At 40.7% G+C, this 23743-nt stretch overlaps 1 long non-coding RNA gene across 1 annotated transcript in view; it reads left to right on the forward strand.

The window, feature by feature from the left end:
• Positions 1-526: 526 nt before the first annotated feature.
• Positions 527-23743, forward strand: part of LOC122799438 — an 86211-nt gene continuing 62994 nt past the window's right edge. The window contains exon 1 of the long non-coding RNA XR_006364472.1: positions 527-1035. This is a non-coding gene — a long non-coding RNA (uncharacterized LOC122799438). The remainder of the gene's footprint in view (positions 1036-23743) is intronic.

Raw genomic sequence — 23743 nt, forward strand, 5'->3', positions numbered from 1 at the left:
AAGGGGGTACAGCCTGAGGGTGGGTACCTGCAAAGCTAAAATTGTCACAAGACTCAGTTGCCTTGAAATTCCTCTGAATCTTATGACTCTTATAAACATTCATTATTTTTGCTGCTTAGGCTGTGTCACAGTTCTAAATTGTTGAAGAGTACGTCTCTGCTAGAATTTGAGAGACAGAATGATTACCCAGTTCTTTTGAGATGTGCAGCATTTGTTTAATTTTCCACATTATATATGAACTTTTCAAATGCCCCTGATTTTGCATCAAATCTTTGCCCTCTCCCACCTAAATTTTAAGATTTTCCAGTAAATCAGTAAGTATTATAGTCAATAAATAATGCCAGTCATTAGAGTTTCACCTGTTGTTCCTTTAATTATAAGTGACTTTGGGTACAATACTTAAAATCTTTCCCTAATTATGGTCCTGTTTGTCCCCATTATTGTTGACTTAGCCCAGATGTTTCCAGCAAAGACGTTGTGTTCACTACACGCAGAACCTTACTTGCACTTGTCTTGTAAGATGAAACAGATGTCAAACAGTTAGAAATAATTATTTTGTTGTGATTACATATACGGTAAATGTTTATTTTCTCTGCAGTGTATATGGCTGACTGGAAGCAGGGTTCCGCCTAGGGTGCCCCGCTGTCAGCTTTCAAAAAGAACTAACTAGACGTCGGGCGGGAAAAGCGACGCGTTGTTTGCTGCTAAGAAGAATATACTACAGGTTATCTGCTGTCTAGAGACAGAGGGACAGTTAAGTTATGACTGTCGCAGTCAGAGCCTAAGATAGGATATCTATGGAAAGACATAGTGGGGACCTAAGTTGCAGAAGCTGTCGATTTTTGGACCCAGAAGAGAGATATTTCTTGTTTCATTTTCTATACCTTTGTTGCTATTACAATTTGCACTACTGTACAGCGATGTCTGTTCCGAAAATATTTCTGTCTTCGTTTCTAATACAGTGCATACTGAGCCAAGAGGACGAGTACAAGTTAGAAGAACGTCCTTACTTCGTTTTACGGAACCAAAACATTGGTAAGACACTGTGCACTGCGTGCAGAATAACCGATTAAGTTCTGTGCTTTTTGTCTTGTCATCCCTTGCACAGGCCGCACAGCCGGGGATTTGAGTAATATTCTTATTGAAATAGGAGATTTGCTAGACGGTTCTTTGAAACTCATTTTTAATGCAACACCAAGCATCTCTGGCAAATCCCCCCTTGCTGCATCAATAATCAGAAAGCTGCTCTACAAGCAGGTGTTGTTGTGTACGTTGGAGAAGAGGGAGGGGGACGTAGTGCTGTGCAGCAACGTCTTAAATCCCCGTTTTGAAATATAATACTTGTGATATTTAGATATTATTATTTTGTAGACGCGCAATTAAGGATAGTCATTTGTGTTTTGAAAAAGCTTCGTCTCGTGGAGTGTTCTTTTAGAAGTCCGTGGTTCGTTCTGCATTCAGACATCGGTTGTTACACAGTGTCATGTAAATAAATTAGTCACTTTATAGTATTCTCTGGACTGCTGTATGGTCTTAAGTGAATCCCTTTTTGGCCAGATAATACTCCGCGAACGATCGCTAAAGCAACATATTCATTGTTACAATTTATACATGGCAGAGAGTGGAAAAGATACGCTTCTTTCCAGACGCAACTTCACACAAGACCCCCATATAATTAGTGGTAAAAAATCCTTGTATAGGCTTGGTTCAGTTAACGAATGTGTATACCCTGGATTTGTATTAGCGCGGTACCCTCAAATGGGTTTAATTTTATAAAGAAGTTCGGTAAGGTTAATGACTGTTTAAAAAAATCAGCGGTTGGGAGGTGCAAGTTGTCTGCTGCTGATTGCTGTAAGTGCCTGGTTACTTGGGTACATGCAGAAGGGAGCATTGTACTCAATTATGGGTCTGATGAGGGCTGAGTACGCAGTATGACGTACTTTGATCTTGATGCCATGCCTTTACTTATAAGTTGAGCCACGCAGAAGGTTTTCTTCACTACAGTAGCTACCTGGTGGTCAAAGTTTGTTACTATCTCTGTGTTCCTAGATCTCTCACCACTGGGTCTACTTTTAGGAGTATGCTATCAATATTATAATTTGCAATGATATCTGATTTACTGAAAGTAATGATTTTGCATTTTTTAGCATTTCTCCTCAGACCATGGTTTTGTCATCAGTCATTTACCATTTTTAGGCCTGTTGGTAGGGTGTCGGCATCATTTGGGGTTTCAGTGACTGTTCCAGCTTACAGTCATCTGCAGAGTTAGTGAGCCAGTGGCCCCCAACATTAACCCTAACTTCAGAGAAGTATATTCCAAACAAGAGGGGTTCCAACATGGGACACTGCTAGTAACAGGTTTCTTATCAGAAATGGAGTCACTTATCCAGACAACATGTTTCCTGTCAGTAAGCCAGTTTGCTATCCGTGTGACAATGTAGAGGTTTATGCCTAACCCAATAAGTTTATATATGATCCCCGGAGTGAGAGATTGTGTTGAAATATTTTGCCAGGTCTAGATAAGCGGTTTGTACCATTTACCCTCATCCATGCCCCTGGTAACTTTCTCAAAGAAGTCCACCAGACTGGGCAGGCAAGATTTCCTTTTGACAAAGCCAGCTTGGGTCTGCTCCAGTGTCTGGAGAGTTTCTATGTTGTTATTGATCAGGTCCATGATGTCTTAAGACAGGTCAAGCTTATGGGTCTATAGTTCCCTGTGTCGGCTCCCCTTGTACAGGGGATTGGTGTTGCAGTTCTCCATTTCTCTGGAACAAAGCCTGTCTGGAGGCTGTGGTTAAAGAGGGTTTCTAGTGGCCCTGACAGATTCTCTTTTAAGCTGTTTAAGAAGCATCCTGGAATGTCGTCAGGACCCATGGAGGCTGTGTTTTTGGCTTTAGTGAATGTAATGGGTGTGTACTAGGCTAATGCCCTGTAGCCTTTACAAGCCTAGCCCATTGAAATGCTCAGGCATTGTGCCGCTCAACATTAGTTCCCAGTACCTCTATCAAGTAGAGCCACTGGAGTGATCCCCAGTGTGAACTTTCTATTTCCCATCCACTCATCAAGATTTCTCTTTAAGAGGGCCAGTGAGGTGCTCTGCTTGACATCTATGAGAAGTGTATTCCAGAGCATGGGCAGTCTCTGGCTTATGAACATGTCCTTCCAGCATGTTCTGTTGATTGTGGTAATGAGGTTGAGGTTTCTAGAGCATGTGGTGCAGAGGGATTGGGATTTCTTTTAGATGTAGCATTTCTAATAGAGATGGGTCAGACATGGCTTTGTAAGTCAAGCAGAGATTGCCTCTTAGTAGACGATATGATACAGAGAATAGCTGGAGTTTTTTGAGTCTGTCCATGTAGGACATGTGTTTAAGGCGTATAATCCTCTCTGTGAGGTACTTTTGTGGCCTTTCCAGCTGTTGCATTTGTCTAGTGAGGTACATGCCAAATAGGGCACTATACTCTATGATTGGCCTAATGAAGGAAGAGTAGAGAGAGATGATGACCTCTTTCTTCCTGGATGCAAAACCCTTGGTAGTGAGATGTGCCACATAGAAGGACTTTCTGACCACAGTGGAAATGTGGTGGTCGAAGGAGAGGTTGCTGTCAACCTGTGTCCCCAGATCTGTTATAACGCCTTCAGTGTTCAGTGGGCTCCCATCGATGTGGTAATTAGTGGTAACTGAGTTTTTTCCCAAAGGGGATGACGACGCATTTTTTGGCATTAAGCTTAAGGCCATAGTTTTGACACTAGTCATTGGTCTCAGTGAGGATTTTCTGTAGGATGTCTACATCACTTGGGGAGTTAATAATGGCTCCCAGCTTGCAGTCGTCTGCGAACTTGTACAGCCAGAGTCCCTCCATGCTGGCCTGGACTTCTGAGAAGTAGATGCCAAACAAGAGAGGACACAGGACCGATCCCTATCGGATTCCACTCGTGACTGGTCGGCAGTCGGACTTGGAGTCCGCTACTTTCACACTGTGGGTTATATCTGTGAACCAGTTTGCTTCCCACCTAGTTATATAGGGGTTGATGCCTAGTTTGGTCAATAATTCCCGAGTGTGGAATGGTATCAAAGGCCTTGGCCAGATCGAGGTAGGCTGTATGAACTGCCTTGCCCTCATCCACGGCTCTGGTGACTGACTTAAAGAAGTCAACCAGGTTGAGCAGGCATGATCTACCTTTCACAAAACCAAATTGCGTGGGATCTAGAGTTTGGAGATGCCCTATATCCTTGTTAATTAGGTCCATTGTCGGGCTAATGGGCTGGTAATTCCCAGGTTCTGTAGTCACTCCCCCTTTATGGAGAGGGATGACTGTAGCAGTGCGCCATTCAGTTGGGACAAAGCCTGAGGTGAGGCTGTGATTGAACAGGGCACACAGATGTGGTGCCAGTTCACTTTGTAGCTCATGTAGAACACTTCTAGGGATAATGTCGGGTCCCATGGAAGCTGTAGTCTTGGCCTTAGACAATGCAGTTTTAACCTGTGCTGCAGTAATGCTAGCTGCCTGGGATTCCTCCAGTATTGTGATTGGTCCTTTAGCGGGGGAGAGAGGGGTAAAGTTGGCACTGAATCTGTCGGCCAGTATGTTCGCAATATCTGTTGGCTCAGTATAGGAGGTACCATTGTGCAGTAACTCAGCAAACCTGGGTATTGCCATGGCGATTCTTGATAAAACTGTAGAAGGCTTTGTGATTGTGTTTAGTGTCTGCCGCAATTCTGCCTTCATAACTGGCTTTAGAAGTTTTGATGTGGGATCTAAACTTTTGTTGAGGCTAATAAGGGGGTTTTTCCAGTCTTGGCACTTCACCTTTTTCTGCAACAGTTTCTTTATTCTGTTGTAGAGTTTATTAATGGTAGGGGACCACTAGATTGGTTTCCTTTTTTTGGAGGAGAGCGTCTTGGTTCTGTTGGGTATGGCTAGTTCCATGCATTTATGTACATGTTTATACAGTGCATCGGTGTATGATTCGGCAGTCATGCATCTATTTTTCATTGACATGGGTGCCGTGAAGTTAGCCACCTCTGTTTTTAGGAGACCAAAGTCAGCTTTGGAGAAGTTTTTCATGGTGATTACCTTTGCAGGGGGTGTGGGTGAGATGTGAGTTTCCATGGTGATTAGTTTGTGGTTGGATCTAACCAGGGATGAATTGACTATTGGTGTAGAGCAACAGTTGCCCATGTTAGTAATAACCAGGTCAAGGATGTTGCTTCCTCTAGTGGGGGTAAAAATGAGCTGGTCCAGGGCATTGGAATTGATGAATTCCAGGAAGCGTTGGGCCAGTATATTCATGCATGAGTAGTTTTCCCAGTTGATGGATGGAGGGATAGTTGAAGTCACCTAGTATGAGAATGTTGGGTTGGACCCTAATAGTTTCCAGGGTGCTTAGGAATGTGGAGTGAGAGTCTTGGGACATGGTTGGGGACCTATAGCAGGCTATGACCTGAATCGCCGTCTTACCCAATCTTAGTTGTACCTGAAGTATCTCAGATGTGTTATACTGGGCTACTAGTCTGGAGGTGTGTATATCCTTTATGAATATGGAGACACCACCACCTTTGGAGTTTCCGTCCATGTTCTGGGGCCGAAAGGTGTGGAAGGAGTTGTAGCCTGATAGCGCAGGGGTGCTTTCTGCTGCTTTAAGCCAGGTCTCCATTACAGCACAAATGTCGATGTTCTCCGTTTTGAGGAGTGCTTCGAGCAAGTGCATCTTGAGATTTATATTTCTAGCATTGAGCAGCATGACCCTCAGATTACGTTTATTTATAGCTGTTACGATGGTAATTTGGTCTTTGGAACATTGCCTAAAAAGGCACTATAGAGGTGGCAAGAGCCTTAGCCAGTATCCAGAAACCCAGGGGGTGACAGATGCAGGCCATCTCTGGCTAAGCATCGCGGTCTGTCAGTCATTTCATCTCAAGCAGTCAGATACTGGATCCCCTTAGAATGACACCAGAAACTTAGCCAATTGTTGGTCAGTCATTTTTTGCTTGTACTGCGGTATCATTCTGGGTGATGGTAAGATGCTGCTCAGGGCTAGGGTCATACCTGCCTGGGCCACATAATCCGAGAGCTCCTCCATGTCTCTTTTCATGTAGTCCAGGGAGGTGTGTCTCAGGTCATTCAAACCCACATGGACAGTGACAAAGTCATAATTGTACTTGTTGTGGAGTGACCTAAAGTCATACTTGTACTTGTTGTGGTGTGACCTGACTGCGTGTGTTATGTATCAGATTTTGTTCTTCTCAGACCAAAAGCAAAATGTTAGCACCGATGCCAAGAAGATCCACAGTCTTGTCCCAGATGACACAAGGGTCTGCAGGGTTGTAGCCTTTTTCTGGTAGATGCCTCGAATAGCAACCAGACCAATCAGGTACATTAACCACAGACACTCACTCTCCAACCAGAGTCAGGAATCAGTGCACTCCGCTCCCACTCTCACCACGATCAGAATATAAGCACAGATTCCAAGCTGTCCCCTATAAAGCAGTTATTAAGCTTTCTGGTGATCAACAGTCTCTGGTTTATCCTAAACACAGCAGTGTGCACTAGAGGAGTTAGATGTGAAAGTAGGTAACTTAAATTTTACCTATCTAAAAAGTTAAGTTTTAGTGGAGAGTCACTATTTTTAAAATAGCAAGATAGATTGAAAGGGGGTGATCACTTTTGTATTCTAGTACTATGGAATACAGCAGAATGGCCAATAAATTTAAATAGTAGAAGGGGAGTGATTTCACAAAATGATAATTTTGTGCTTACTCACACCAGCCAGTAAAAGCAGAGAGGAAATGAGATATATGGTCAAATTAACATAAGAGGCAGGCAACTAGAAAGACAGTGGTGTTTAAGAACACAACAGTAACCAGGTGGGAAACATTTCTGTCTGACTCACAAGAGACAGAGCTGTGGTCTCTTTTCAAGTTTTAATATGAAATTAAAAGCAGAATACAAGTAAAACAGTGTAAAGAAAACACCACAGTATACAAAATAGAAAAAGGCAATAAAGTAATACAAAATACAACAAATAAAAAGTAAACTAACCTTTCCCTCACAGCAAACTGTAGCAGAGTCTGGGTGAGCCTTTCCAGTAAAGCTGACTGTTAGGGAGATGCTTGCAGGTATTTCTTTGGGTGTAGTAGGAGGTGATGGGGGGAGAAGTTCGAACTGAACTTGTCGGCCAGCATGTTTGCTATAGTTTCAGGCTGGGTGTAAATGTTGCCATTCATGATTAACTCTGCATATTGCTGAGTGTTTACCCTGCGGTTATGAACATAATTAACAAAAAAAATGTCTTATGGTTATCTTTCACCTGGGAGGCTATCTTTGCTGCATCGTTTGCTTTGGCAGATTTGACCAGCTGTCAAATTTGTTTGTTTAGACTGGGGGAGTGTCATTTTGTCTGTTCCTTCCTAGGTTTGGAGAGGATTGCTTCCCTTTTTTTTGAATAACATTTATGCTAGGGGTCCACCAGGGTGGTTTATTTTTGCCAGTAATCATAGGTTTGGCTGTGACAGGTGCTGCCGCCTCTATGAAGCTATGAATGTGGTTGTACCGTGCTTTTGTGTACAGCTCAGAGTCGGCCTTGGTTTCATCCAGGTTTGGAGGGGCTTGGAAGCTTAATATTAATAAACTGTCGCTTAGTTTGAGGGAATTGGCCTTGGTAAAGTTCTTAACAGGTTTGAAGTTTGATTGGGGCTCTAGGTTAGTATTAATACTAAAGGGGATCGTTTTGTGGTCAGATCATACTAGAGAGAAGTTAATGCACAGCAGGGAGCAGCATCCCCCAGTGTTCGTGAGTACTGGGTCTAGGATATTTGTACCTCTGTTTGGGGTGCTAACTAGTTGCTCCAGGGTGTTTGTGTTGACAAAGACCAAAAACCTGTGAGTTAGAGAATTATGGGTTATGTAAGTCTCTCATTTTATGGACGGGTAATTGAAGTCACCCATAAGTATGGTGTTAGGCTGAATGTTGAGTTTCCAGTAGGTTTAGGTAGTTGTTGTGGTTTTCCAGACTCATGTTAAGGGCTTTGTAGCTAGCAAGGATATAAATGGGGGTTGTGCCTATGGTTTGTTGGGCATGGAGCAGCTCATTCGAATCATGTTGTTGGACGAGTCTAGTAGTATACTTGTCCTTTATGAACTCTGAGACACCTCCTCCCTTTATTTTTATCCTGAGCTGAGGATCGAAATGTATGAAAGGTATTCTAGCCTTTGATAGCTGGGGTGCTTTGTGTGGTACTGAACTATGTTTCTGTGACTGCACATATGTTTGCTTTCTCCAGGGTGAGGAGTGCTTCCAGGGAGTGCATTTTTTTATTTAAACTCTTAGCATTGAGCAGCAGTACCTTTAGGTAGTCATGAGGGATTTTTGTTATATTGGAGGGTTTAACAACTTGGCATGACCTAAAAAGGCACTATTGTGATAAACAAAGTTTTTGCCAATATCTAGAACCCAAGTGGTATCAATTGCAAACCACATCTGGCAAAGCATCTTTGTTTGTTAATATCTTCCCCACGTAATCAGAGAGCTCCAACAGGTCTCTCTTCATGCAGTCCAATAAGGTACACCTTAGGCCGTTTATGCCCACATGGACTATAACCTTTGGTACTTGTGGTTTAATGACCTAAGTGCAGGAGTGATCTGGCAGATCTTGGCTTCAGACAAACAGCTCACTGTGATGCTCTTGTTTAGCCTGGTAAGAGGGACATCAATATGTCTTACAATGGAATCCCCAATAACTAGAATGTTTGGCTGTGTGGTGTGTTGCCTAATGGGCTTGGAAGCAGGGCTACTATGATTTTCAGAGTCATGTGTTGTGTGAGGTGCTGTCTTTATTTTTTTTTTTTTTTTGTGCACCAGTCCACTGAGAGATGCTTTTGGCAGGGGTTGGAGGTTTGGGTAGCTTACAAGTGAGTGCCTCCTCATATGTGGGTCTGTGTGTTTGTTAGTGTTGGTAGTGAGTGTTTTGGGTATAAAACTGACAACCTGGTTTGCGTTTTTCTTGTGTTATATGAGACCTCCAATTACATTGTGTATGATTGTCAATGAACATGAGGCAGTTACTACACTGCTTCAGGATGCCCATATCCAGCAGGCCAGAAACGGAGATGACAGGGAAGCACCTATCCATTATACCAGATCCTTAGTTGATAGGAAAGAGTAGGGAGAGTCACTTAAAGGTCTAAGTAAATGTGGTGTGCTTTGATCTCCCAGCTACACAGTGGAGGAATGAGTCATTCAAAAGAACAAGGAGGGGTCTTTGTCTTGGTGGTGAGAGGCACAGAAATAAATGCATACATTTCTTTCTTCTGTACTTTAGTAGAAGGTGACTTCTCACAGTACTTTGTGGTATCTTATAGCTATAATACTGCCAGGAGGAAGTTAGAACAGGAATTACTCCTGGTTGGCCAAGCTGGATCCTGAGGGATCAAACACTTTGGCAAGAAAGGAATAAATCCAAACTGTGACATCCACATCTCTCAGGTATAATTGATGTTATGTATATGTATGCCAGATATTTTTATTTAAATTGGAATGCCCTTTTCCCCCAAATATTGCAGGTAGCGAATGTATTTGGTTGCTTATGGGGTCTGCTTGTCTGTCTTTGCTCCTAATGTAACTGCTTCAGTACAGAGCTGCTTTATTATGATTCAAAGATGACTTGAATGATTCCGATTTCTGTTTAATGCTAATAAAACCAAAGTTATCTTATTTAAAGTTAGCAACTGAGACTCCTCTGCATTTTCCATTCTTCGCATCCAGTCCATAAGTAATGCACATAATGAATGTCAGTACAGTCAAATTAACATGCATCATAACTGACCAAGAATTAAAGTTTGATCACCACATTAAAAAAAGTAATACTTTGTACAAATCAAAACCTGGGACCATTGGATAGAATAATACATTTCTTGAGTGATCATGAAGATCTCTAGACAGCAACGTCCTCCCTTCTGTCCTGCTTCTTAAATACTTCCAGAATATTCATCTCTCAAAATTGGAACACGTCTGTAATAGAGTTGCCAAGTTTATGGATAATGTGCCAGACAAAAACCACCACACCACATCCCTAATTTAGAAGTGAGCCACTGTGCAGTTTTCAGAACTACTCACTCCACTAAGTAGGTGCCCTGATATCCACTTAGTGGCTAATCAGGGGAACAGAGTGGTGTAGCAAAAGCATACTGGGCCCATAACCCACAAGATACGGTATTTAAATCATCCTCTGCTGTATAGCTACAGATATTTTTTGTCTGGCATTTAATCCAAAGGAATGAAGCTATGAGCTGTTAAGAAACTGCTTCCTGTAGTCTGATTTGCATACAGTGTAGCTAAGCAAGTCACTTAAGCAGACAGTGCTCCTGGAGGATTGAGAAATAAGGCTAGGTTTCTCGGTGATCTTTTGGATAACGTGTTGTAGCTAAATATGAACTTAATTGGTTTACTTCATCGCATAACTTGTGGTGAAAATTGCTGCAGCTCATTGGCTCTGAGACATGCTGAGATGAAGCCTAGTGTCCTGGGCAGTCCGAGTCTGATTAGTAGCTCAGGTACTGGAGGAGCAGACCAAGGAGGATATGAGTAAGTGGTCTAAGGACAGAAGCAGTATAGTTTACTTCACTGCTGACTCTTGCAGTGAAGCTGGTGTTCAGTCCACAGCATTTGGTCCGTAGACGTGCATAAGCTGTATTCAACAGTAGGTTTCCAGGAAATGTGCAGTAGAACAACCATGTCCATACCTCTCAACTGTCCCTGATTTTGACTCAAATTTAGTTCTGTTCCTTTTAATCCCTCCTAAAACTGGTGACTTTTGGAGGGAAAGTGGTGAATTGCATTTAATAAATAATGATAATTAAGAGCTGTAAACTTATTTTACTTCAGAAAGTGTACATTAATTCATATTCTCGTACTCTGTGTTAATAGTATTAAGATTTTAAAAGTGCCCCTGATTGTCTCTGATTCTGTTGAAATTTGTCCCCGATTGGTTGAGAGCTATGAGCATGTCTGTTTTGGAAGTGAAAGCATAACATATGTCAGACACATGGGACTGGAGAGCGTAGGATATTGGCCAGAAAATTGTGATGGCTACTGAATGACAGACCGTCATCCTGAGAGGGAAAAAATGACCCAGTCAATCTCAGGAGGGCTAATGGTTGGTATACCATGGGGATAACTTGATTTAAAAAAAAAAAAGTCACTGCATCACAGTTGCAACCCTTTGTTGAAGAAATCATCATAATCACTCAATTTTTTCCACTTTAATTTTTTTGTGTGGATTATTCCAGTATTTAGAAACCAGTTTGTTGATTCACAAATTCATCTTTAAAACGTATTAACGAACACTGTAGCATAAACTTTGAATGCAGCTGCTGCAAAAGTCATTTGTTTTCACTCATGCCCACGTGGTTCTGTCCAGCACTGTCATTTTATCTGTATATGTGTAAATGTTCTGTTGGCACCAGCTCTATTCAGCTGTGTGGTAGTTATCACATAGAATTAAGGTTATGCGTTGCTTCTTATGCTTCATGGTTTGATTCCCTTAGTTTCCCTTTGTACAAGTCACAACCAGACTGTTGTCAGGCTGAATCTGAAAGGGTCTTTGTGGATCAGTGCTCTCTTCCTAGTTAAACAACTGCAAACTTATGATTATTTATTTATTTGTATCTTGAAAATGCTGCTTGTACTAAATATTCTCATTTACTTGTATATTGTTTTGTGTGTAGTGTAGGTTTAGTGATTTGCTATGTTGTCATTTCTGGTTTACTCTGTTGTGTATATGTGAAGCTTTCCTCCATGAGCAGGGTGACCATTTTGAGTAAAATGGCACCGACAGATTTTACTTTCCTTATGCATTCCTTTACATGTGATTCTTCTGCTTACTTCACAATTGAAACTATTAAAAAGTCTGCTCATGCATTTGATATGTCTTTTTCTTTTCAGTTGATAAGTCCTTCTGGAGCAAACTTGTATCGTAGAAGCTACATTCATCCCTTTCAAAGCCAAAAACTTGTTCAGAAGTTTGCTTCAAATAAATCTCTTGGTTTTACCTATCCCTGCTTTACCAGTAAACACATGGAAGACCTTTAAAAAAATTGGGAATGCATGATATGTATTCAGTCTTTCTGGTACTACTTCATTTTTCTAACTGAACAGCCATAAACTTCTTTAGTTGTACCAGAATTGTAGAGTTTCCATTAGAGTTTCCATCAGACGTCCAAACACTCTTGTTTCTTTTACAGTCTTTTTAGCTGAAACCCCTGGAATGATTCCAAGCATCTGTTCAAGTTTTCACGTTATATTGCCAAAAAAAAATTGGAACAGAAAAGATAGGTGTAGCAGTATGATTTTAGCATTTTTAAAAATTTTACTCCAATGATATTACTACTGCCTTTTCGCATAGTGTTACAGTAAACTTTCAGTTAACCGGCACTCTCAAGCAACCAACAAAAAAATAGAAGAAATACAGTACAGTTTTCATGTGTTGCACTTTCTGTTTTGACCCCACAGAAACATACCTTATGTTTTTAGAGTTTTAAAAAGGAAGATAGGAATAAATTCCCTCTCTCCCCAACCTGAGAACAAATAAGTCAAACCAAACAAATAGTATAGGGTACAGTATTAGTCAGGCCTATTTTAATAGTAATTCGCAAGCAACCAGAAACTGCAGTTATCCGACATCTACCAATCCCCATGGGTGCTGGTTAACTGAGAGTTTATTGTATAATGTTGAGGTTACTGTATAGTGTTGAGGTAAGCTGAATTGCAGATTGATCAGAGGCACACAATTCCTTTCAGAGGAATTTGAGAGGTGTTGCATAAATTAAGGTATTTTGCTGTTTACTCTGTAATATCTGTATGCATACCGTTCATAAATTCTGAAACAGATGAGTGTTATATCAACACAAACACCGATCTGTGTACCAGTAAAGAAATCTGCCCCACCTATTCTCTAAATAGCAAACAATCCAGGAAACTTTAAATGTGTGTCCTTAGGAAGGAGAGATCCAGTGGTCCATTTCTAAACCTAAATTTTATTTATTTATTTTTTAACAGCATTATTAAAAATGACATTTAAAAAGAAAGTAACATAGATACATGTATAGTAATAGAAACGAAAACAAACCATAATATTCTCTTTATTTTCATGCAATAATACATTTTAATGCTTTTATTCACTCCAGCATTACATAAGTTGTTAAATTCCTGCCTCCCCTTAAATACCACACCTTCTCCTGAACACTATTGTGCATGTATTGTACCTATAAATTAATTTATTTTTATGTAATTTTCTCCTTCCCTTTTCGAAAGAGCATCCAGTTCCTTTATCTCCTTTACATTATTCAGTCAGTTTACGCAGTGTATCCTCTTGCCCATAGACTCCATCATGAGCTCACAGATAAACACACGCATGCACATTAACATGCGCACTTCCAGCAGTAATCCTTTCCTGAATGTCGGCTTTGATTAAATCTTGACCTAGTAATGTACCTGTCTGATATTGGTCTAATCTTTGGTATCAGTAACTTAACAAAATTAGCATATACAGGAAACTGGTTTTGTTCTGACTTGTAGAAGTACTTTACATGTAACACTAAAACGTGCTACAGAATGTATGGGACAAAGTGAGAAAAGGTGAGTGGTGGGCATAAGTAGGAAAGGACTGGATGGAGAGAAAGTATACATATTAATGGAAAATATTAATTTGTTACCAATGTAAGTGACCTGTATGGAGTAGAGAGACAGGGGCAGAGCGAATTCAGTGCAGTTGCAGTAGATATGGGCAATTAACGATAAAAGGTGAAACCTCATGTTTTGGAGAGATGGGAGAAGAACCATGCATATAGCAAGTAGAAGTTATGATTGAACTCAGGCCCCAAAACTGTGTGGCAGAAACCCTAATCGCTGAGCCACTGCTCTGCCTAAGATAACTGCATTTTTTTTTCATTTTCATCATACAACACACAGTGCATTTGCATATGGTCCGCACAATATTACTAGAGTTATTACTTTTAGACTTCCTAAGAACAGTGTATTAAACTAATAAAATAAGTTTTGTTTCATGTGTAAGCTGCTTTCTAGGCACCAGCACTGCATTTCTGATTACTAGAGCTGTAACAACGTTGATGGATATTGAAGTGCTTATCTCTTTACCTGGTATTATGCTGTTAGAGGCAGCAAATGCACGTTCGTTATCTTGCATGTAAATGTCATTTGTAATTGATATTTTCTTCTGAACCAAAACTGAGTGCAAGAACATAATTCTTTCATTTCTCCAGCACAATGATATTCTCAGCAAGTATTAGAGCTTGGATTCTAAGAATTTTTTCCCAATGAAATAGCTTATAAACTGGAGTATTTATACACATTTTGGTGAACAGCTTTCAGTGCATTACTTTCAATATCATGTTAATTAATCAGATGCTTTATAACTTTCACATGTGGCCTTCACATACCTGCAACAAACATCAAGACTGTACAGAAGTGCCTTCTCCTTTATATCGGGCAGAAGTATCATGCAGGTTCAGTAAAATGTATTTTAAACTACAGGAAAATACAGTGCTAATTGTTATGGAATAATTGTAAGAAAACTCCCATACTAACCCATATGTTTTAACTTTCTTGCCAAGTTAAATCACTTGAGACAAACGTCTGAGTTTGTTCAGTAGTGCAGTAGACTGCCTTTTATCCGGTTTCACTGGGAACCGGACCTTAGACTGGATAAACAAATGGCTGGTTAATCAGAAAAAGCATACAAAATAGCATTTATAGGTTATAAATCAGCTAGAATAACAGGATTTGTGTTAGTATGCATTTTTCTAAAGAATATTTTATTTTATTTATTTTACATTTGTTAACCGGGGGTGTCTGACTGAGCCGAAAAGGCCCTTTTTCAGCAGAGGCCCGGGGAGAAAAGCTCCACAAAGAAAAATTACAGACACATTTAGTTATTTAGACATAATCAGTATACACACAAATTACAAGAGACATGTTTTTACAGTGGTATGCGGCACAAACAGTTACAGTGGAGAGAACAATCAAAAAAGATATTAATTTTAAAAATAAAGGTAAGTAATAGATTTGTGGTGTACAGCTGAACTTTGGAATGTAGGTAGAATACATACATAGTACACAGGTACAGTACATACATTGTAGATTAGCCAGTGTTTGTGAGTAAGATTGAAAACTATTATCAATTGCTCTAGATTTAGTATGCATATGTTATCCGGCCACTAGCCTGGGGAGCAATCATGGCACTGCCAACTTTGCTTGAGATGTTGCCTGATGAGGTCTTTAAAGGAGGCTTTGGATGTGTTTTGAATGCTAGTAGGGACAGAGTTCCATTTTAACTACTATATAGTGCATCTCCAAAGCTATTGTAGCTGTTGGTGACTTCTAGTAGTAGTTTGCTTGATGATCTAAGAGGCCTTTTGGCTGAGTGATGTTGTACTAGGTTTTTGAGGGCAGGACACTTATTGGGGAGGTAATAGATAGAATGACAGAGGCAGAGCTGATTGTAGGTTAGGAGGTTGGGCAGTTCAAGCCAGGGGAGCTGTCTCAAAGCAGTACAGTGATGAGTTCTATATGAGCAATTTGCAGCAAAATGGGCAATTCTGTTATAGCAAGCTTCCATTTTGCTTAGTTCAGTTTTGTTAAGATTAGTCAGAATGGGAGATGTATACAGTAGGGTGGATAGAAGTTGGGAGCGAGCAATGGCTGATCTTGTGTTGTTGGTAAGAAATGGTTTGATACGGTAGAGTGACCCCAGTTTGGCATGTACTTTTTTAATAGTTAAGTTCAGATGACTATCAAATTTTAGGTGGGAGTCTATGGTTATTCCCAATAGCTTAGCCTGTGCCACTGGAGCAATTGGAGTAGCATTTGTGGAGTAGATAGTGAATTGACTGTTAGTGTTTTTGTTAGAACTGGTTATAATCATAAGCTGAGTTTTCTTTGGATTGAGGATAAGTTGGGCTTTGGTAAGGTAGTTTTCAACATCAGAGAATGCTAGTTGAGTTGTTTGCAGGAGGGTGGGAATGTTTTGTGCAGCACAGATTAAGGTAGTGTCATCTGCATACTGAATTATAGATGCATGCTGTGTGGAGGTGTGGAGGTCATTTGTGAAGACTGTGAATAGTAGTGGTCCTAAGATAGAACCCTGTGGGACTCCTATAGTTATGGGCAGCTGAGGAGAGAGAATTTTCCCATTTCACAGCTTGGTCAGTGTCACAGCTAAGCAGTTTTGGAACCAGGTAAGAGTGGAATCGATAGATGATATTTGTTTTAGTTTGTTTAGCAGGATTTGTGTGTAGACTGTGTCAAATGCTTGGACATATCCAAAAAAGAGTTGACTCTGAAACCATGCTGAGTAGGTGACAGGATGTTGCAGTCTAGGAGATAGTTTAGCATCTGGGTATGGATGCATTTTTCTAGGATTTTGGCCAGGGGAGAGTAAAGCAATGGGTCTGTAGTTATTAAGTTCAGTGGAAGTCCTTTATGTATGGGTGTAACATAGGATATTTTCCAGAGTTTGGGCACATAGTTTTCAACAATTGATCTGTTTATGAGAGTGGAGACTGGGATAGCAATAGCATCTGCTGTATTGATGAGGTTTTAGTTTGGAGAGCATGCTTTTTGAAGTGGTGGTGAAACTGTTTGGAGGGTAAAGCTAGTATTAGTGTTATTTGTGTTGGGGGATAGTGAGGAAGGAACTTGTCTGATGATAAGGATAGATATGAATTGAGTTTCAAAGTGGGGAGTTGAATTGTGTCGATGGGAACTTTAGTGTCAGGGTGGGTTGTGTTGGTATTTAGTTTGTAATGTTGTGTAGTAGATTTTTTGGATAGTAATGCCAGGCAGTGTCTCTGGACTTGAGGATTTGTGTCTAGGTGTTGTAGAAATGTTTTGTTGAAATATGCTACAGCCTATTGTGGCCTGGAGTTCAGGTATTTTATTTTTGATACTTCTAATATTAATATTTAGCATGAAGTCTAAAACTCAAATGTCTGTCATTATTTAGCCTAGAGGAGACAGAAGTGCTGTTCTTTGTTGTTTTTTTGCTAGGGCAATGGCAGAAATGTGATCTACTGTAAGTGACTTTAGCTCCCTGTTCCCCCTCCCATATTTTGGGGCAAGCCTCTCTAAATCTCCTGAACTTACATTTACCAATTCCATGGTCACTCAAACATGAGGGAAGAAATCTCCCAAAATGAAGGACTTTCAGTGGGTGCACATTAAGAAACCACACCAGTAGTGACTTCCTGTAGAAAACAGCGATTGCAGATTCACAGCTGGGGATACTGAATTTGGCAGTGGGATACTTCAGGAGTTGAAGCCTGGGGAACTGTAAGAAGCCATTGTAGGAATGCAGGCTAACTTCATGGGGTCTGTGTATGTCCATAGGACCACGGGTTGCGTTTCGGTGCTCTAAAGCTTAGAAGTGGGAATCATTACATTAGAGCTGAAAATCCTATTGGTTATCCCCCTCCCAGAGGCATGCATAAAGCTGACCCATAGAGCAGAGACCAAGTTGCCAGTGACTGGATCAAGAATGAATTTGTGAATTGTTTAAACTCTGCAGGGGTGGAATCTAGTGATTAATGTCCAGCCATGCTTCCTTGGCAGGGGCACAGTATAGCTGATACCTAGCAAAGGCAGCATGCTAGCCAGTTATACGCAGTACTCTGTAAAAGTATGTGTGAAAGTGTTGGGGGGGGTGATAAGCAATGCTCGCATGTACCATGCTTTTGCGTTGCTACATCGGTGGCTGCAGCGGCAGAAGGAAAACTGCTACTGAGAGCAGAATGAAGCCACCTTTTTCAGAAGATCTCCTTGTCTATATGGATTTGTACTCCTGGTTGTCAGAGCCCAGTGAGTATAAAATTGTGATGTACTGGAGCTGGTCTTGACTTGGAAGAATGGTAAATGTAAGACAGATGAAAAACTATGGATCCGTGCAGGTTGTACATTTATTATGAGGAAAGACTTTCTTGAGATGCTAGAATAAAGGCGTGCATAAGGCCAGATAATTTAGCGGGAGGGGGATGCTTATGTGTCACTATACATGTATCTGCAGCAAAAAAAGGAAATCTACTAGTTGGGACAGAATGAAGCCACCTACTTCCTTTTGCATATGTCTGGGACCCAGAAAGCAATAAGTGAATTTTTTTGTTTATTTTTGAGAGGCCAGTCTTTAGACAGATGAGAAGTTATAGATCCAGGCAGGCTGTACAGTACAGTTGTGACAATCAGTTGTACTGAGAGGTTGGATAAAGAAGTTACAGAAGGCTAGAAGATCTGGCAAGGACAATGTAGCCTTCAATGGGTAATAAAAAAAAAAAAAGTTATTTTGAAAAAGACATACTGGAATACACCCACTTTTTTGCATTCTTTTCTGGAAGGAGATAGCATTAGACTAATTTGTAGAAAAAATTAAGAAACGCATTGCTGATCCTCCGACAGAAAATACAGAGAGAACAGAGACAGTTGTATGTCATGGAAAAGGGAGGGACTCCAAGAAATGGCAAGGACAATGTAGCCTTCAAGTTATTTTGAAAGCATTCTTTCTGGAAGGAGATAGCATTAGACTAATTTGTAGAAAAAAAATAAGAAACGCATTGCTGATCCTCCGACAGAAAATACAGAGAGAACAGAGACAGTTGTATGTCATGGAAAAGGGAGGGACTCCAAGAAAATAATATATTGCATTAGTCTGTGTAGATGTTATGTGCAGTTAGTTAGTAACACTTTACAGGCTGTGGTGTCTCTTATCTGTAAGGAATAGGAGAAAAAAGAAAAGTTGTCATTTAAAGGTTACTACAGATACGAATGAGGAACACTGGTACTGAACATTTTGTTATAATGTTAAAATTGTCTGACTATTAAGGCCTTACTGTTTATTTAGTCAGAACACCAGTAACTATAAACTTTACTGTTAACATATGTGATAGTAATTTTTCTGTTGTCCTGAAGTAAAACACTGGTAACAAAACACAAAGCCCAGCAATTTTAACAGTTACAGTTAACTTTCTGTGATAGCAGTTTGGAACTTCATCATAATGTCCATACATTACCAGAACAAGCAATATTTCTTGCCCTTTAGTGCACCTCGTTTGCATCCACTGTTAGCTGCTCATAGTGAAAAATTCTTAAATGATACAGTGTTCCATAATTTAATGTTCAGATTGAGCAGCTTGGGTAGCTTTTTTGTTCTTTCCAAAAATGTGCGGAAATGTCTTTTGAAAAACGATAACCTGCCTTGCCTGATTCAGAACGGTCAGACTGTGAAAAATGCAGTGCTAGTGGCTTGTCAGTCATTTTGCATGTAGTGGTCTGTGGGCATTCAACCTTGTTCTGAGTGACTGGTCTGTCCTTGGACATTTCCTGCATTTGAGTAAATAAACCGCCTTTTTAGAAGTGCATCCAAAGGAACCCTGTAGTTTGAAACTTCTGTTAAGTTGCTATCTTGGAAGCAGTGCAAATCTTCTGACATGTTTTGCACCTTGTATGGTTGCTGGTTTTTGTGCCATTTTAGCCTGTTCTAAATGTACTTCTCAATAAGAAGACTATTTATTTAGATTTGGTGGTTGTTTAAATGACAGTAATGGGAATGCTTGAAACATGTTTCTCAGCTTATCTTTATTGAACATTGTATGTCCCTTTTGATTTTGCATAGTAAGTTCTGGGCGACATGTTGTCACTAGTGGAATTATATGGTAGCTGTGTCGCTATCTGCTGCCCTGTCAAACTCCTTGGCAGAGTGACCTCAAGCAAGCTTGGCTTCTTTCAGTTGTGCCAGCTGTGTCTATGTCCTAGCTGAACAAATGAGGTGATATTGAAGCACTTGACTGTAAATAGCTGCCTTATTTGTGTGGCAGGGATGATTACTGTTTCTGCGCAGATACATCTGTCAGCTGGTTTCCTGTAGACGCGTCTTTAATGTTCATGGTGTATAGTAACCTTAATATCAAGGAAGGTTTCATGAAGTCGACTTCTCCATTCATTGGCTATTTTGTTTCATTGAGTTAACCACAGCTTATGTAGTGTAATAACTGCACACAACACTGTACATTCTAACCTGACATGTTGTTTTCTTTTGAATTCCTGCCTTTTTCATAACCCATTACTTCACACTGAACTGGACATTATTGGAAATGCACATTTACTATTAATCGGAACATCTGTCTTGCTGAGATTGCTTGTTTAGACAGGCTAACGAATTGCTAATTATATCGTGTTGTTTGCCTTCTATGGGTCTGACGGATCTCTGTACACATTTCTTGTATTGTGATTTATTTTCTCATTAAGTGTCAGAGCAGTCTCTGGAGCTGTTATCTTCTCAGCTGAACAAATTTGTCTGTAATGTAACATGCAGGGAGAACCTTTTATTTTTATGGCAGGCCGTAACCTGGCTTTTTAAAGTTTCTCACACACACACACACACACAGTATCAGTTTCTGAGGTGTTAGTTCTCATAGTAAGTATCAGAGCTGCACACTGGCATGTTTGCAAGTTAGCCAATAAGAAAAAGAAATTATGTATTTTACCTTTCTAGTAGAAAGAGAATATTTCATCATTGTGTCTAACATCAGAAACCTCAAGTAATTTCAAAAGCTATGTTGAGCAAATAAAATATTGGATCATGTGTCTGTGTTTAGAGTAACATGCACATTTACTACAAGCTAATTGATTATCAGTTTACCTGCTGCTAAAGACATCATGACAAAATGTACTCGCTTTTGTTTAAGTTGTGATTAGGAAGCCTTTCAGTTGGGGTTTGTACCTTTTTGCTTTAATGAACAAAAGTATTGTTCTCAGTGAGTTTTGCTGCTTCAGGACTGTACTCATTACAGCCATTCAGTGCTAGTATGTTAGTTATAATCCTGTAGAACAGCAGGCTGTCAATGTCTACACCAGTGTTTAACCAGCACACTTCAAGGGCTATGACTTTTATGACATTTAAACTTCAGCTGTGTTGAATATAGGTTCATCAGTCCATGAAATGCTAAGCAATGTAAGCCCATGACACACATATAAACCCTAGGCTACTGTTAAGAGCAGCATCACATAGTATGTATTCTTTTAATCGGCAAAAAATAAAAAGAGAGCCCTTGTATATTGGATTTCTCACTTCTACAACAATTTTGTGCAGTCATGGCACCACAGAATGAAGTGGTGGCAAGCTGAGAAGTGTATCCTTCTCAGTAACAGTATTCATCTTGTCATGTGGTATCCACAACAGAGAGATGTAGTCCCTCCACCATGTGCTGGTTGTGGTTATGGTCTCTTCCAAGTGGGCTATTGCTGGTACACCTCTTGAGGGAGCATCAAAGAAGCATTCTATCTTAAGGTGCTCAGATCACTTCAGTTAATTCTTCTGAACCCAAAGGATCAGTGTCTGTAATCTGAAATCCTTCCACACTGTAATACTTGCTCTCTGAGTAAGCTAAGCTACAATGCAGGGGGAACCTTATTTCTGCCATTTATGATCTATTTTTTCCCCACTACCCAAGGCTTGTAACAATAGACAAGGATGGGGACAAAGAGTTATTACTGAGAGCTTCCTTCATCCTGTGACTGTTGGGTTTTCTTTTCATCACCATATTCTGATGCAGTACACACAGTTCTGATGGAGAACAAGATACTTTTTCTGATTTTGGAAGAACCAATTTTCATCCCAACCACTTCACAGTGTACATGCTTTAGTGCATGCTTAGGGTCACAATCACATGAAACTGGGAGGACAATCGTCTACAAACAGTAAAGATGTCATACTCTACGACCTTGGCTGCACCGTGATATCTGATGCATCAAAATCTCAAACAAGAGGCAGTCTTGATGAAGTCTCATGCTCACCCTTATGTATTCCACTTGATGCCAAGATGCCGACTCATCTCTCACTTTTCAGATATGGGTGGGGGATTGTATGCCACACATCTGTGGTATGGCACCCCTTAACTCTTGTAACACTTTTTTCTAAAAAGCTTTTCAGTGTGTATAACCATATGCAGCAAATATGGATCTATAAGCAAAACCCAGTGATCCCTCAACTGTCTTTGTGAGAGAAAGTTGGTCCACTGTTCCATGAATAAGATGGAATCTGCACTGCTTTTGAACCAGAGTTTCTGCTATTGGATGAATTCTCTTTTCCAGGAAGGCTGAAGTGCATGACCTCACTCTAACTGAAACATGCGTAGGCACTGTCCCACCATTCTACACAACAATGAAAAGGCTGTTAAACGTGGCGCTCCAGCAGTACCCAGGACTTTCTTCTGCAGCAGAGCTGTGTAATCACATGGCCTCCTCTGCTGAAATCTGAGACTACCTTCTTCTGGCATCATACTCCTTCCTTAATGTGATGGCTCCCTTCACTGCTGCTTTCACCAATATGTCCTAGAGTTTTCATAATAAGAAACACTGACCACCTTTGGTCCACAATTCTTTGCCATAACCTCAGCTGGATAGGTTTTGAATATGGTCTATTCAAACTTCATATCCCCTGTGACGCCCATGCACTGGCCCAGTAATCACCCAGAATGATACCACAGTACAAGGACAAAATGATTGACTTCAACAATTGGCTAAGCTTCTGGTGTCATTCTAAGGGGATCCAGTATCTGTTTGCCTGGGATGACATGATTGGCAGACCACGATGCTTTGCCAGAGATGGCCTGCACCTTTTGCCCTTGGGATCCTAGGTACTGGCTAAGGCTCTTGCCACTCCTAGGTTCAAATGACATATTCACCACCGTAACAGGTACAAGCAAGCAAAATATGAGGGTAATGCTACTCAGTGCTAGAAGTCTAAACCTCAAAATGCACTCACTCGAGGCACTCCTTAAAATGGAGAACATCGACATCTGTGTAGTGACAGAAACCTGGTGCAAGGCTCCAGAGAGCACTCCTGCATTACCAGGCTATAATTCATACCATACTTTTCAGCCACCTAACCTGGACCACAAAACTAAAGGTAGAGGTGTGTCCAAATTCATTAAGGATATCCACACCTCCAGGCTAGTTGCTCAGCATAATGCATCCGAGATTATCCAAGTGCAACTAACTCTGGGCAAGATCGCAGTCCAAATTGTAACTTGCTATAGATCCCCCACCATGCCCCATGATTCCCACTCCTCATTTCTTGATACACTGGAAAATATTAGGGTACAACCCAACACCCTAAGAATGGTCGATTTCAACTACCCCATCATTAACTGGGAAAATGACTCCATGTACCAACTCTTTTGCTCAACTTTTTCTGGAATTCATAAATTCCAATACGTTGGAGCAACTTATCCACACCCACACCAGGGGCAGCAGTATCCTAGACCCGGTCACTACCAACATGGGCGACTGGTGTTCCACACCAGAGGTCAATTTCTCATTGGTCAGATCCGACCAAGCTAATCACCCTAGACATCCACATCCTGCTCCCACCCCCCATTTGGGAAACTACCGTAAAAAAATTTCTCCAAAGCCAACTTCACGCTTCTTAAGACAGAAGTGGCAAACTTCACAACACCCATGCAGACAGACAATAGAGGTACAACTGCTGAATCCTATACAAATGCACTTTATAAGCACTTACATGAGTGCATGGATCGTGCTATCCTTAACAGAACCATGATGTTGTCCTCCAAAAAAAGGAAGCCAATCTGGTGGTCCCCTCCCATATACAAACTCCACAACAGAAGAAAGAAACCGTTGCAAAAAATCCCGTGACTGGAGGAACTCCCTGGTCAGCCT

This window comes from Protopterus annectens, chromosome 4.part0, assembly GCF_019279795.1.
Source record: "Protopterus annectens isolate FY-2018-M chromosome 4.part0, PAN1.0, whole genome shotgun sequence".
Taxonomy (NCBI): domain Eukaryota; kingdom Metazoa; phylum Chordata; order Ceratodontiformes; family Protopteridae; genus Protopterus; species Protopterus annectens.